At 33.8% G+C, this 16,311-nt stretch overlaps 1 long non-coding RNA gene across 1 annotated transcript; it reads right to left on the reverse strand.

Moving 5' to 3' along the window:
• Positions 1-2,079: 2,079 nt before the first annotated feature.
• LOC120350916 lies at positions 2,080-9,394 on the reverse strand. Its single transcript, XR_005571104.1, has 3 exons — positions 9,272-9,394; positions 7,486-7,573; positions 2,080-3,810 (listed from the first exon to the last, which is right to left on the reverse strand). It is a non-coding gene; the product is annotated as an uncharacterized LOC120350916 (long non-coding RNA).
• Positions 9,395-16,311: the final 6,917 nt, after the last annotated feature.

Raw genomic sequence — 16,311 nt, forward strand, 5'->3', positions numbered from 1 at the left:
ATAGGTTGTAGCTGAGAAATAATAACTCATAGGTTGTAGCTGATTGCAAATAAAACGTGGATTTTAATAACAGCTGTTCCAAAACAGCTGATTTATTATGTTTTAAATAAGAAGATATTTAAAAGAAATTATCAGCTGAAAATTATTTTCAGAAATATTTTAGCTCACTGTTGAACAAAAAAAAAAACAAACTGTAAGTTAGGCCTACTGTAACCGCGTTGTGTTTTTTGTTTAATCTATTAACCAGTTATTTGTAACCATTCCACTTTGCTTTGTGTTAAGTGTTAACTTTTTAAAAAAATGGCAGGTAATCTTAGACATTATTCATACTCCGAATTAGCTGACATGCATTTAATGTATGGAATGGGACACTACTGTAATAGTACTGAAGCAAGACTTTTGTATCAAGAGAACTTTCCTAACCTAGTATGTCTAAGGTTTTTTTCCACTATTCATCAACGTCTGTCTGAAACAGATTCTTTGATATCCAAAGAGCACATTTATGCAGACAGACCCTCATCTACTATGACTGTTGAGTTAGAAAAACAAGTTCTTAATGAAATTTATGAACATCCAGAGAAGAGCACAAGAGAATTGTCAGTGCAGTTTAATGTCAATCAATCTATTATTTGGAGGATACTAAAATAGCAACAATTACATCCATACCACCTCCAGAAAGTTCATACTCTATTGCCACGAGACTGTATTCCCCGTGCTGGTATTTGCCGATGGTTTTTAGTAAAACTTGTTTACCCAAACTTTTTAACAACCGTTTTATTTACCGACGAGGCACACTTTACAAGAACAGCTATCGTTAACGTCCACAACCAACATATTTGGGCAGCTGAGAATCCTCATGCCATCAATCCTAATCTTCCACAACATCAGTTTTCAGTAAACATTTGGGCAGAAATCATAGGAGATCATCTACTTCTGTTCGAGCTTCCTTCCAGGCTTAATGGCATAATCTACTAGTCTTTTGGTATAAGATTAATGTCATTTAGATATGCTACTTTCATATAGAAAATACTTTTCACAAAAAACCGAATATATATTTTATTTGCAATCAGCTACAACCTATGAGTTATTAGTTCTCTCCTCATAAAACAGCAAATTTTTGTGGTGTAATGTACTACATAAGAATACATTTTATTCAACTTTTATTTGAATTTAGTCCACACAACTTACATAATTATTTCCAGAATTAAATTCTCTACAATTTTCATTGCGAAAAAATTAATTGTTTACTGGTCATTAAAGAAAGTTATTGGGCATCAAACGTAGAAGTCTGTGTTTTTCTACTTGGATTTTTTGCATATTTCAACTTTTTTCTCAAAAACTACTCACACCACAGCTTCCAGACTAGTTTTATTCAATTTTTCAGATATTTTTCCATATATTTCCAGCATAAGTTTTTCAAAAACTAGTCCCCAAACAATTCAGCATCGGTGTATTTCACTAGAGGAACTGAATTCCGGGCGAAATCTTCCACCCTGTATAGCTCGCTAATGAAGCATTTATGGATATATGTTTATATGAACTTTTTTTCTTATTTTTACCTCCACTATCACGTATTAAAATATTTTACCATAATTATGAATCACCCTGTATATAAAAAATGACTATGTGTTAATTTGTTACTTTGTTTGTTCCCTATAGACTTGAAAACTACTTGACAGAACGGCATGAAACTTTAGGAATATGTTGTGTGAATATTGGGGATGGTTTCTGAATAGAAATTTTGATAGGGGGACTAATAACAATTATTTATTAATCCATTCTACAGACCTATGTTTCCAAAATTGTCGGCCCAGCGGCTACCGATGAACGGGAAGATGATCATGATTGAAGATAATGTTGTGATAATATGATTTAGCATCTAAAGTTAACAGCTGTAATAGACTTATAAATTGTATACTGGTATTAATACGGTAGTTTGGAGTTGAAGTTTAGTTGATTGGTACCAGCTGAAGATAATGGTTCGTTAGAAGACCTATACAAATAATTATAACTCCCCTATCATTGAGAAACTGGAAAATGTTGGAAAAAATGATTCACCTCATGAAAGAGAGTTGTTCATATTGCATTCATTAATTACTGAAGAATGACAGAATAATTTACAATTTTTTGAATTTAGCTCAGCTTATATTCATCCTAAAATGGAAGATGGAAATAATATGGAATTCTGTGTGATTCATCGTATATCGCGTATTTTCTGGACCATCTACTGACAATCAACAACTATGAACGCATTAAATTCATCTTTGGAACACTGATTTACCTATCTATTTTATTTAATCCAACACTTTAATGATAGATATTACTACTAATTGATTGAGAAGGAATATGTTTTCGGAATAATAAATGCTGCATGACTAAGCACATAGGAAGTCCGTATTGAGATATAAATGAAAATATTGATTGTCAGATGAATTTAATGATTCAAAAAATAAAGTTAAGTGTTACATGCTCTGATACCAATTACCTAGTGGAATATTTAACGCTCAACTATAACAATAATCTTACTGAATTCATTTTTCATGATGAGCTGTAAGAATTGAAATAGGCTTATAGGATGCAAGATTAGTATATTAGTATCAAAAATATAAATATGTGTTAGCTTGCTTGCATGATAATCTGTTGGCTAATTTAAGTTTTTTTTTGTTTTGCTGTTTACTTGCTTTATTCATTAAAATATGACTAATTCAGAACGAAATAGTCTGACTGCAGACTTTAGTGTAATGGATGGTTTAATGTGGGTTGACGAATTCAAATTTCGAAAAAGCTACGTATCCCAGAAGGGACAAATCTCATATAGATGTACAAATTTAATAAGTTGTGTTCAATGACCATTATGACGGATGCTAGTGGACGAATTGTTTCCAGGAGTAGCGGTAAACACTCTCACCAGCCTCCCAAAGAAAAAAATAGTAGGACTCCTGTTTTGTTAATTTTTCATTTTATTTAAGGTTTAATGGCCTGTATCCGATTATACGGTAATGAATTTATACAGTGAAATATTTATTGGTAATTATCAGATATATAAAAATTTTGTTTATTCAATTTCCTGGATGGTTAAAAAATATATTAATATTATGAGTAAGAGTAATTCAAACCTACAATTTATAAAGAGATAATTTACGATTCAATACAGTTTAATACAGCTAAGTTGGTTGATTATGGTTACTGATGAATGAATTCGCAACTAATAAGTTCAAGTAGAGAGACAAGTACTAAATACTTTAGTAGACTTTAAGAGGTACAATACCGATTTTATTACTGATGTTATTAATTATGAGTTATTATTAGAAAGATTATTACGTATTAATTGAAAGAATAAATTAATAAAGTAAGTGATTAGGTTATGGACAAGATCTACGATGAAAAAAGATTTCTAAAGGCATAAACAAGAAACGGTTTATCTTATCTGCGCTCCTCGAAACACGACCGTCCGCTACCACTGCTCCGACTCGACTCCTGTCGGTGATAGTACTGTTGTAGTTTAAAGAAAGAAACCTGTGCCTTTGTTATTCTGAGTAGAACCGGGCGCAGTTAATTGATACAAATAATTGAAAATTATAGTCTGATCAAGTGTTTACTTACATGATTAAAGCTATAATGGCTGTCACAAATATCAGCTTGATGTGAACAGCTCAGATTTGTGAGTCAAGTGGCCGTTCTCCAGGTTTTCACTAAATCTCTCCCAAGTTCTTATCACGGGATATCAGTAGGTGCATTACCTCTCCAAAGATAGCTGTGCTTGTTCGTAATCATCTGAAACCATTTCTTCAATTATTTTGTGGATTCAATCTGTAATAATAAAAGTATGATTAATATTATAATCCCAGCATTCGATATTTTAAAAAATATATATTATTATCCTATTATTAAATTTGCTGCCAGCAGTAGGAACATGCTCAAATGCAAATGATAGGCTGTCAATGTATGATTTTCTTCACATTTCACGATTCAAGTTTACATTTTTGAGCTAGAAAAACATCAATTTCTCTATATATCTCTTTTAGAATGCTCTTAAAAACACATTAAATATCAATATTGAACTTTCGAAAATAAAATATTGAATTATTTTGATGTTGCATACAAAATATTTTATGAGTTGATAAGCATAATAGCTAGACATGTTAAAATTGTTATAGTTGATCTATCAAAGATAAAATTATGGTAGTTTTAGTATTTAAGTGAAAATTGGTACAAAATTATAATAAATAAACGTAGGCTCAAGTAGACGAAGTACACCTAATATGAATGTGATGTTTTTGAACCTGCTTTGTGCTTAGGCAATAAGTTAGTTTATGCTAGTCGGTATTCATAAATATATTCAGTGGAGTCACTTGAGCAAGACGTCAACAGTTTAGTGGGAGTGGCAGGTGCATGTTTGATAAGAATGATAACTTAAGGTTGTGCATCACACTTTTCAAAACTTTTTATGGTAACATTTTTCAAAGAAGGCTATTCCGATTTGGATACCATCGGTCTCACTAAATGAAGCACATCACAAGGGAAAACTCAATTCATAATTTTTACTTTTTGCGATATATTGTTTAAATCTTGGGTGAGATCCGATCCATTGCTGAATAGGGAGCAAATAAATTCATGAAACTTTGAGGATTCATTATTCAAGATAGTTGCTCATTTTAGACGACTATTTCAACCTTTGTGGCCTCATTTTGACTCTGCCTGCAATGTTTATCCTGGAATCAGCCTTAATGGTGGAATGGAAACCACAAATGTTCACAATAAATGAAGAAACTCATCACTATAAAAAGATCTACAAGCAAAATTGATCCATGTAGTGGAAGTGACTTCAACCTTGGCCAGGAATAGGCCTGAATTATTGAGCAAAAGAATATTGAACAAGGTTGCAGCTACTGTACGAAGCATAGAAAGAGGACAAGTTGAAGAAGACCCTGAAAAGTTAGCGGGTAGACAGACCCACATCATGACCACCACTCTGTCGACGAGGCTTATTCTGCACAGTCAGGCTTAGACGCTTCACACGCATTCGGTTCGGTTCGTTACCGAAAACGAATGAGGCTTTCATACATGTCAGGTTTTAATTTGTACGGTTCTAATTAGGTATTTTCTTCTCAAAAACAGCTGTGTTTGGATTTTCACAGGTCACAGGTCATCATATTTAAATATAACAGCTGGTGTTAAATTGTAAGATGTTATTTCTTGAACAACAAAAATTTAGGGCCGGTTTCCGAGCTCGGGATTTAGCCAAGTTCTAGACTTTGACTGGCTTTAAACTCTGGAGTCAGATTCAAAATCAGATGTAGTCAATTGGTTTTCCGAGTCAGAGCGTTAACGTAGTCGAGGACTCAAATAGACCCTGGAGTTTAGACATCACGTTAGATCCTGGAGTTTATAATTTCGCTTTCTGAGTGAAGGGCTTATAAGTCCAGGACTTGAATTAGATTCTCGCCTCTTTCCAAGTCAAGGATTTATCAAAAATCGTCCAGGACTTAAAACAGCGTGATTTTAAACCCTCGACTGGGGTAGGGTTTAAATTCAAGTTCCAGACTTAGGGCCGGTTTCCGAGCTCGGGATCAATAAGTTCTGGACTTACAGAGTCTAGGACTAAAATAAGATCTCGGGTCTAAATTGACTTTCTGAGTCACAATTTTATCTTCTAAACTCAGGAGTCTATCAAGTTCTCGACTTATTTGAGTCCAGGACTTTAACGCAGTAAACATGAGGGAAATTAACAATATTTTGCTGTTGTATTGTTGGCATTATAGCAAAACGGAAACAGCTGATTGCAGCGGGACAATTCAAATGAGCATGCTCTCCAAACTATTTTGTAAAAATACGTTTCGATTTCTTTGTAGGCCTATTCAAAGCAAAACCTTTGAAAGGTGAATGAATAAACATTTCATTTTACGTTATGCTATTATTGATCATTGATCCTAACCTGTGATTATGAATACAAATTTAATTAGGCTACTGAGTTTGAAAACGTATTTGTTTTGAAAAAAACTGTATTCCATGACAATTATTTGGATTTTTATCTTCTCCAAAACAATAACTGAATTGTGTTTGCTCAGTTAAGTCAAGAACTTGAATTTAAGCCCTACCCCAGTCGAGGGTTTAAAATCACGCTGTTTTAAGTCCTGGACTTAAAAGCCCTTCACTCAGAAAGCGAAATTACAAACTCCAGGGTCTAACGTGATCTCTAAACTACACAGTCTATTTAAGTCCTCGACTACGTCAACGCTCTGACTCGGAAAGCCAATTTTCTGACTCCAGAGTTTAAAGCCAGTTAAAGTCTAGAACTTAGCAAAATCCCGAGCTCGGAAACCGACCCTAAAAGTTAATTAAAAATTGTGAATTATTTGAATAGTTTCTTTTTGATTATGTTAATTTTGGATGTTTAGAGAGATAATTTTTTTAAATTGAAAATTTGTTCCTTGTTTTGACACATGGTATTATATAAACTTCATCTCTTCTCTCCATTGATGAAATCATATAATATTCGTGGAAAAAAAATTCTCCCTGAGTATTTATATCTTTCATATTTTTTTTGGCAAACTATTCATTGAGAAAAAAATGTTCCTGTGAACTAACAGAATTGAATTGGCCATATGATTTTGACTTGGGAAATTTTGAAACAGATAATCACGATATCAGGTTAAAATAAAAACAAAAAAGGCCAGCGTGTGTAGAAGACTTTGTTTTTTCCTGTTTCCCTAGCAACAAATTCGAATATGATAAAACCTATTCGTGTTGAGGGGCGTTCGGTGCTATGCGGTTGCTATTCGGTACCGAATTCAAACCGAATAATCGTTTCACACTTATAGGAATTCGCCAAAAACGAAACGAACCGAACCGAACCGAAAGTGTGTGAAAGTAGCCTCTCGCTAGCAACGAATTGAAACCTGATGGAATTTATTAGAGTCAAGTGTCAAATAGGCGTTTGGTTCTATGCGGTTTCTATTCGGTACCGAATTCAAACCAAATTACCGTTTCACACTTATCAGAATTTGCCGAAAACGAAACGAACCGAATGAGTGTGAAACTAGCCTGACGACCACAATGCAGCAGCGTTTCCAGAGGGATGAAAACAAGTATAAAGTGATCAAGAAAGTATTGCCTGTCTCATTACATATTTGATTTCTCAGAATATCAATTCTAAGTAAATTATCGATTTTTTAAAATTACCATATTCAAGTTGTTTTTGGTAGTATCCAAATCGAAACAGTACAAAAATGTCACCTGTAAAATGTTTTCCAAGTGGGTGTCGCACAATATTTATAAATAAGGTAAAACTTTGTGGCTTGGACACACACACAGCAATCTGCGGACAGGAATCAGAGAGGTCTTAGCAGGTTATAGACATGGATATCTAAAATATAGATGAAGGCCACTCTGACCGCTTCCCGCAGATTGTTCTCTGTGTGTCCCAGCCCATACTAATTTGGAGCAAAAGCAAAAATACCATTTCATGGTGAATTGTTTACTTACTTGGTCAAAAATAATTATTGCAACTACCGTATCAGTTACTGAATCACATCTTGAACGTTCCATTAGGATGCAGTTGATCAGTTTGGCACTGTAAAATATAAATAATAAGTTCAAGTTAATTTATAAGGAAAACTTTTGTATAATATTGAATTTAACATTAGCATGAAAAAAATTGGCGATCAAATGAAAACTACTCATTCAAAGAGGGTAAATAAATACAGCGATACTTAAGTACAGCTGATTTTACGAGTCACACTGGCAAACAAGGAATCTTCCTTCTGCAGGTATTTTTGCCTCACCTACTGTACTCATGCATGTGAGCATAAATTTTAATCTTAATTTATCAATATTATTATCTAGTTATTTTTAGTTATTTTATGTTAAGTCCATAAGGTGGGCATAAAAACCCCCAGGGACACGTCATGAGAACACAAACAGAAGCAAGTAGGCCAGTCGACCTACTAGTCCAAAAGAAAAACAAATAAAGCAAGCAGAGGAAAGAAATCAATTAAAATAGGCGCTTACCAAGCTGCTGTCCAACATGAAAAACTCACGGAGTGAGTACAAAGGATTATTCAGCAATAAGTCTCTCAGGACCCTCCGAAATTTGCCGGCAGGCAGATTCCTAGCCATATATCATAAATAAGGATATCATTTTGTTATAATTTCTAATTAAATAGATTAAACATTACCTTAATTTTTATGTTTGTATCTTGTTTTTGGCAAATAAATTCATTCATTCAAGTGGGCTTATAGTTAGGTCAATGCTATAATGCCAGTAGAAAAGATAGGACAACGGCGTTGCCGATTTCCTGTATTGCCACTGGCTCCTATAATAGTGAATAGCTGATTCGGAATAACATATCTGATGTAACCCAATATTAAATGTGCATTCTATTTAATAATAATGATAAATAATATTTTATTAGTCAAGAAAATATATTATTCAATTAGTAATTCATAAATTTTCATGATTTAAATTAAATATTTTTGTAAGGTCTAATTAATTATATTTTTACATTGTAAAAAAACAATCATGTGAAGCAACATGAGGATACCGGTAGCGCTAAACTTATTTCAATTTCCAAAGCAATTTGGTTATCATAAAGCAAAAATACCATAAGAATATCAGCGGCTTGAGTTAACAGTGAAATTTACAACATAAGAGCCATATACTAAATTATTAAATTAAACACCATGAGATGTTTTTTATGCTATTGTTTCTCTATGATGTTACAAATTACAGTAGTCTGAGTACCGTATATAAATTATCTTCAAACAACAAATCCAATCAGCTCTAGGGCTTCAGTGAGTCTGGTTGAATTTTATTCAGTTTATAATTTGGTTAGGCTAATGGAAAACTTTTTATAAAATACTGAAAAACTTTATTTTATAAAACAATCCACATTTGGCTAAACCACTCTAAGCTTAATCTTAAATCATTTCTCTAAATGGATTTTCCAACAAGTAGCCTGACTGCAGTAGGCCTACTTGTAAATCACCTATGTTAGCAAATCCTTTTTTATTTAATTTATTGAATAAATGATGCAGTAACCTAACTACAGTATTTAAAAGAAGATGACATTTATAAATATCTCACAATAGGGAATAAGGTCTAAATATATTTAGCCTATTCAGTACCCCTACTTCCAATATTATTCAAGTATTCTAATGATAGAGCAAAGAAATTAATAAAAGTTGCTAGCCTATTATTAATAAATTAAATTTGCTATTTTAAAATAATATTTTTACTTTAGTAACTTAGTCCACATTAAACTTACGGTACCTCAGGATGAGAATTATTGAGAAACCAAATTCTGTCACAATGTAATAGATATCACTAAGCAAAAAGTATATTTTTGTATTATCCCAATCCTAATTATAATTATTACATTTGAATACATTACATAAAAAAGATAAGCCTGTAAAACAATACTCTATAAGAAGCTGTTTCTGTTGCAAAATGCAAATGTACGTTACACCTACCTTAATTATTATTATGCATAACATAACCTATAAACTTAATGCTATTATATTGGAAACATATTAAATTTTCTAAAAAATAATAGATATGTACGTATTATTATTTTATTATAAAATATTATATTATCTGGAAAATATTAAATTACTTCTACTTATTTTTTGGTACAATCACAAATCATATGAATAGTCTATAATTGAAAAAGAACGACAAACCAGGTCTAAAAGTATTCTATTCCCAAATTTTGATAATGAAAAACAAGTCCAAAAAGATCAGCCAAGTTGTTCTTACTGTTTAAATTTTGAGTTTAATATTTCCGTCCAAAATTAATATATAATGAGCTATGAATTAGCCTAAGTGGGCTAATTAGTCCATATCATTCTAGAAAATAAGTCAGACTTGAACCATTTCTCAATGACAAACACATTACCAGTATTCCCACTTTGGCCCCGATATTTTGAGTTCCAGATATTTCCAATTCCGCCATCTGACAAACAAGTAATTTGAGTTCCAGATACTCCCAATTCCGCCTAGCAACATATTTCGAGTTCTGGATATTTCCAATTCCGCTGTCTGACAAATATTCGGAGTTCCACCCAGCAACAGTTTTCAAGCATAGGACAAACATTGATATTTTGAGTTCCAGATATTTCCAATTCCGCGGCCCCCTCTTGGTCACAGACAGCACCGTATAGCGCATGCGTTAGTAACGGTTTTTTCCCGTTCCATTCAGTCAGATCCTTCAATGTAACGTTCTTTGTGATGATGGTTACCGAGCACCGTAACTGGAGCCGTCATTCCATTTCGATGATGATATTATTATCCAATGATGATTTATCATTGAATTCGATATAATAATCAATATATTATCATCATTCCATTCAATAAAAGTGAGATTACCTTTCAATAATATAATTAATAGAATATAACGGTTGTTATTTAACTAATGTTGAAAAACACTATAGCTAAGTCAGCATAATTGTCATTTCAAAGCAAAAACCTAACCCCCTAACCTCCCCTTTTATATTTGAAACTTTAAAAGACATAAATCTTTGTAAAGACCTGTAACCCCTTCCAGCATATTGCAATTTCAAAGCAAAATCCTAACCCCCTAACCTATCTTTTCACCTTTGAAATATCAAAAACCATAAAGCCCTTTCTAGCATATTGCAATTTTAAAGCAAAAACCTAACCTAGCCTTATGAAACAATTTTGAAAATAACTTGAAATAACCTAACCCCCAACCCTTTCACATTCAATACTTTGGATTTCAAAGCGAAATCCTAACCCCCTAACCTATCCTTTCACCTTTGAAACAACAAAAAACATAACTCCACCTGGACCTTAGCCCCTTCTAGTATATTGCAATTTCAAAGCAAAAACCTAATCTATCCTTATGAAACATTATTGAATATAATCTAATCCTTAACTCTATTTTGTCAATTAGTTGAATTTCTACATTGTTGATAAACGATGTGGCAACCTTGCAATGCGTGAAAGAGATAGTTATTTTTATGTTAAGTCCATAAGGTGGGCATAAAAACCCCCAGGGACACGTCATGAGAACACAAAGAAGCAAGTAGGCCAGTCGACCTACTAGTCCAAAAGAAAAACAAATAAAGCAAGCAGAGGAAAGAAATTAATTAAAATAGGCGCTTACCAAGCTGCTGTCCAACATGAAAAACTCACGGAGTGAGTACAAAGGATTATTCAGCAATAAGTCTCTCAGGACCCTCCGAAATTTGCCGGCAGGCAGATTCCTAGCCATCACCGGCAGCTTGTTGAAGAGCCTGACAGATAGATGACCATAGCTCGATCGTGTCCTGCTCAGTCTTTGGTAGGGCTCATCCAGCCTCTGTCTCCCTCTAGTCTCATGTGAGTGAAAATTCTGCCTTGTTACAAGCTCCCCCACATTTGCATGTGCCATCTGCTTTGTTGAATGATACACAAGGATAGCAACATCATTGCAAATCACATCTTCCATTATAACGTGGACCTCACTATAGATACTCAAAGAATACTTTTGAATAACTATGTGATAACTGTGACCGTTGCTGGCCGTTACTCTGTATCTGAGACAAAGAGAAGCTGCTATAGTGAGGTCCTCGTTATAATGGCAATGGTGTTGCTATCCTTGTGTATCATTCAACAAAGCAGATGGCGCTATCTCTTTCACGCATTGCAAGGTTGCCACATCGTTTATCAACAATGTAGAAATTCAACTAATTGACAAAATTGGAGCGCGCCTAATTGTAGCGAGATTCGAAGGTGAACTTTGGTGTCACATTGTAAAAATTTCATATCAAAATCCTTAGCATAATCAATCATTCAACTTCAATTTATTTTGTCCACTCAAATAAATTTATTCAACCGTCAAAATATTAACCGTTATATTTTTATATGATTTTGTCATTGCCATCTCGATCATACTGTTAACTGTTCCAAGGAGGATAATAAACTGTTCCAATACTCTGGTACAGAATGTAGTATCTGTTCCATTTCCAATTTCCAAATTATTAGGTGTTATTAGTATGGAAGTTTTGAATAAATATTAGCCTACAACTACAAGCACTACAGACCTTCACCTTCCAGTCTTATGTTTAGTTAGCCTAGGACCTTATTATGTGATGAAAATGTAATTTTATTTAGTATTATACTGTTGAGTGATAATTGAGTTTCTTATCTAAAATATTAAAAAGTGAATATAGAATTATCCTCTTGCAATAATTGCGGTAATAGCCAGTCTTAAGCTGTTCTTGAAGGTAAAGCTAGTTTTCTTTTAATTCTCTATAATAGTATGTTTATGCAATCTGTTGAGATTTGACGTATTTATTTTAACACTTATTCTTTCTTAAATGTATTTTTTAAAGGTAGGCTAGTTTATAATACAAATACAGTAAAGCTAAAGTTTATCTGATAAGCTCAATTTTTATGTTGCGTGATTCAATTAGGCCTATTTAAATTGTGCCAGCAATTAAATTTTCTAGAATTTGGACAGTAAGGATTACAATTTTTAACTGAAACTTTTTTCCTCTGAGCGGCTAGAGCCGTCGCTAATGGATTGCGCCTTTAGTGAGCAATTGTAGAAACCAATTGATTAACAACTTCTAAACTTGAATTATTATTCTTCTTTATAGCATGGAGTGCAAGAATATTCCGGCTAAGTTCCATCGTGAAAGAGTTGGCGTTGCATCTAGAGCAGATGCTCCATTCACCCATAACAAGATCGAAGGTAAAGGTCTAATTTGTTTTTCATTGAACATCACCATTATAACGCAAGCTGCAAATGTCACGTTGAATATTATAAGATTCAGTGTAGGCTATAACAAATGTAAAAATCTGGTGTGGCGCACTCACACAACTTTTCTTTGCTGTTATGAAAATTATTGATCACATGACGCTAGTGTTCACGCGCATCTCAAGTCTACTATCCAAAGATCTAAGCCAGCTGGGGACAGGACAATAACGCTGGAGACACACAAGGTCTGCTATCTCTTCATAGTGAATGATTTAATAGAATCAACAGTTTGCAATTGAATAATCACATTTTCTCGAATTTCAAGCTTATTTTCAATTTTAGGTGAAAATGTTACTGAACATTAATTGTAGAGATTTTTATTCTCAATCTTTTCCATTTGAAATTTTGTCTGAAGCCTGATAATTGGGAATCTAAAATCAAACTTAGCATAGATGGGGTGGAGTTCCTGAAATTGCTACAGATATGGGACTTGTGGCAGTTGATAGAGCTTATCGATGACTATTTTTGGTATAAACTTGATCGCGAAATGCGAAAAACCCTGTTTTTTAAAACATTTTCGCCATTTTAGCTGCCATCTTAAATTGCAGTTGATCGAAATAATTGTTCGTGTCGGATCCTTACTTACTTGTTACTTGTTCAGTCTTCGCCACAGTCGGTGACCGGGGAATTGTCAGTATTTCCTCATGCTTGAGGAGGTCAGTGAATGTTGTCAGCCGCACGTCCTGCCAGATGCTGATAGGTGTGGTCCCGGATGTACTCTGACAGCGCATAATACGGCCTGGCTGTCAGATAATGCTTCAATGCAGCAGAGAAGAGCCTTTCGTCTTCCAGGGCCTTCAAGGTAGCTGGTAGCAGGTTATAGAAGTAGGCTCCCGCATAGGCTGGTGAGCTTTTATATCTTTTCAGTCAGTGTTGTGGAAGGTACCTATGTTTTTGGAATTCCTTGTTCTGTATCCATGCTTGTCACCCCGCTGTTGTGGTTTAGCTTTCCTTGCCAGAATCGTTGCTTCCAGGATGTACAGAGAGATCACGGTGAGTAGTTTGTATTTTTTTGAAGAGTGGTCTACAGTGCTCTGTTATGTTCATTCCAAGAATAGTTCTAAGTGCTCTCTTTTGTATTATTAGTATTTTGTTGAGATGTATTTGTGATGCTGAGCCCCAGGCCACTATGCCATATCTCATGTGTGAAGCGGACAGGGCATGATATGCAGTTAGTGCTGTCTTTTCACCTGTTATACTTGTCAGGCGTCGAATAACATAGATTGCAGACGATAATTTCTTACTTAGTTGTTCAATGTGGGGCTGCCATGTTAGGTTCTGGTCGATGATGATTCCCAAGAATCTTGTATGTGAGGTTTGGCTATTTGGGTAAACTTCCAGGCTATTGTTTGTAGGTTGGAATTTTATGTGTACTGTTTTCTGTTTATTTATAGTGAGGTCCAGTCTATTGCATTTTTGAGTGGCTTCTTTCAGTGCTTCAACTGTTACATTTGGCTCCTGATTTTTATGTGGTACAAGTATATCAGTATCATCCGCAAACAGTATGCACTTGTTTCTGCTATCTATTTCATATGGGAGGTCGTTTATATTTATAAGGAATAAGAGAGGTCCGAGTATAGACCCTTGGGGCACACCTCTGTTTACTGCTCTGGGTGAGGATTTATACTGGATAAATGCTGTTTTCTTTGTGATGGTCTAACTCGACATATTGAGTTCTGGAGGTAGTAAGGTATGGAGGTAGTCCTCCAACCATTGGAGAGCTCTTCCAGTTACATTGAGATTACTCAGTTTCTGTTTCAAATTTTATAAGTTTAAAAAAAAATTCTATCTACTCATTGACTTACGTTAGGTATTCATTTTCTATTTAAATTTCAAAAAGTTGGAACCTACAAGATTCGGAAATCTCAAACTCACAACAGATTTTTATTATCTACTATGGCTAATTGTATCTTAGTCGACTTGAAATTTTTTGATCAAGATCTTGATACACTAGAAATAATGAGGAGTTCACTATTGTTTTAATATTGCAGCTATTATAACTCAATATCAGGGCACCGAGCTTTGCACGTTATTTATTTATTGATAAACAAGACACAATTCTTTAAAATGATTGGGGAAGGATTAATATGCACAGCCCAAAACTGTTTCTTCCCCGAATTTTGATTCATACACTATAAATAGTCCAAAAAGTAGGTTATGTTCCATACACTTGAATTCAGGTCCAATTTCCAGTCCAAACATTTGAAAACAGAAAAGTTCCAATTTAGATTGTTTACAAACCAAATTGAATTAAAAATAACACTCACTAATTACTTAAAACTGTAAAATAATGATTAACTTTGAAAATTCTGATATACTTATATTTAGAATGATATACCATGTTATATTCAGTTATTTCACCTTTCAAACCCTTAAGGTTTCTTTATCTTTCAGGTCGTGTTTATATTTTACAGCTGGCGGCTATACGTCAGTCTATAAATTTCGGGGATAAGATAATTTGAGTACACTTTTTATAAATTGCATATTCTGAAAATTCATACCAAGCACATTTGTTTGATACCTTTTTCATAAGATTTGTTCTTCTAGAAGCCATGATATAAATAAATAAATAAGCTTTATTTGTCATAAGGGCCATGCCCCATACAAAGAGTTGTACACTAACATTACATAAATTACAATTACAACAACAACACAATTGATCAACTCCTCTTCGAATTCTGGATAACACTATTGAAATGAAATAGTTTGATGTAGACTCCTTAAAAATAACAAGAACACAGATTTAAAGCTACTAGAATATCATTGATTGTATATGGGGGAGTAATTTTACATGTCACCGTGACATAAAAAGCTGTACTAGTAAAACAATACACTATCTTTCAGATATTGAATATTGACTGGACATTACAACAAAAGATAAAAACAGTAGCCTGCTCCTCAAAAGCACCAACAACTTTTACTACAAATTTATAAACAACCTGTAAAACAACCCTTCAGTTCCAACAATATTTGTGATTATTAATGAACAATTGCAATGATATTAAAAAAAATAAATAAAAGATCATCTCGTAGTCTCTATGATGTAATTTCGCACGTTAATCGCATTAGTAATATATTTGTAAATATATCTTATTTTATCTGGTGTTACATTTGAAAGGAGAACTAGAGCTTTATCTTCATAATTAACTATGTCTGCTACATATTTATTCAGAAACTGTTGTCTTATTTCTACATTCATCGGGCAGCGTACAAGAACATGAGTGGGTGTTTCGTCCTCCCGCATGTTATACAAAGCGGGCAGTACTCAGTACTATCTATGTAAATTCCATGGTTCTCTAGATAAAGGTAAAAACCAAACTTCGAAGCCGTTCGTAGCTGTGTAAAACATCTTATATATTTAAATGGTGCCCTCATTCTAAGCTGGTCGCCAAGAACAAAATTGGGATTTAAAACCTTCCAAAATGGGAAAGAAATTGAATTGAATGCTTCCTGTTTGTCTACTTCATACAATGCTAAACCATGCCTACTTACAATATCCCATTTCATCCTACTAAGTGATGCTACCAAATTTCCTGGTTGGTTCAAA

Source organism: Nilaparvata lugens, chromosome 4 (assembly GCF_014356525.2).
Source record: "Nilaparvata lugens isolate BPH chromosome 4, ASM1435652v1, whole genome shotgun sequence".
NCBI classification, from domain to species: Eukaryota; Metazoa; Arthropoda; class Insecta; order Hemiptera; family Delphacidae; genus Nilaparvata; species Nilaparvata lugens.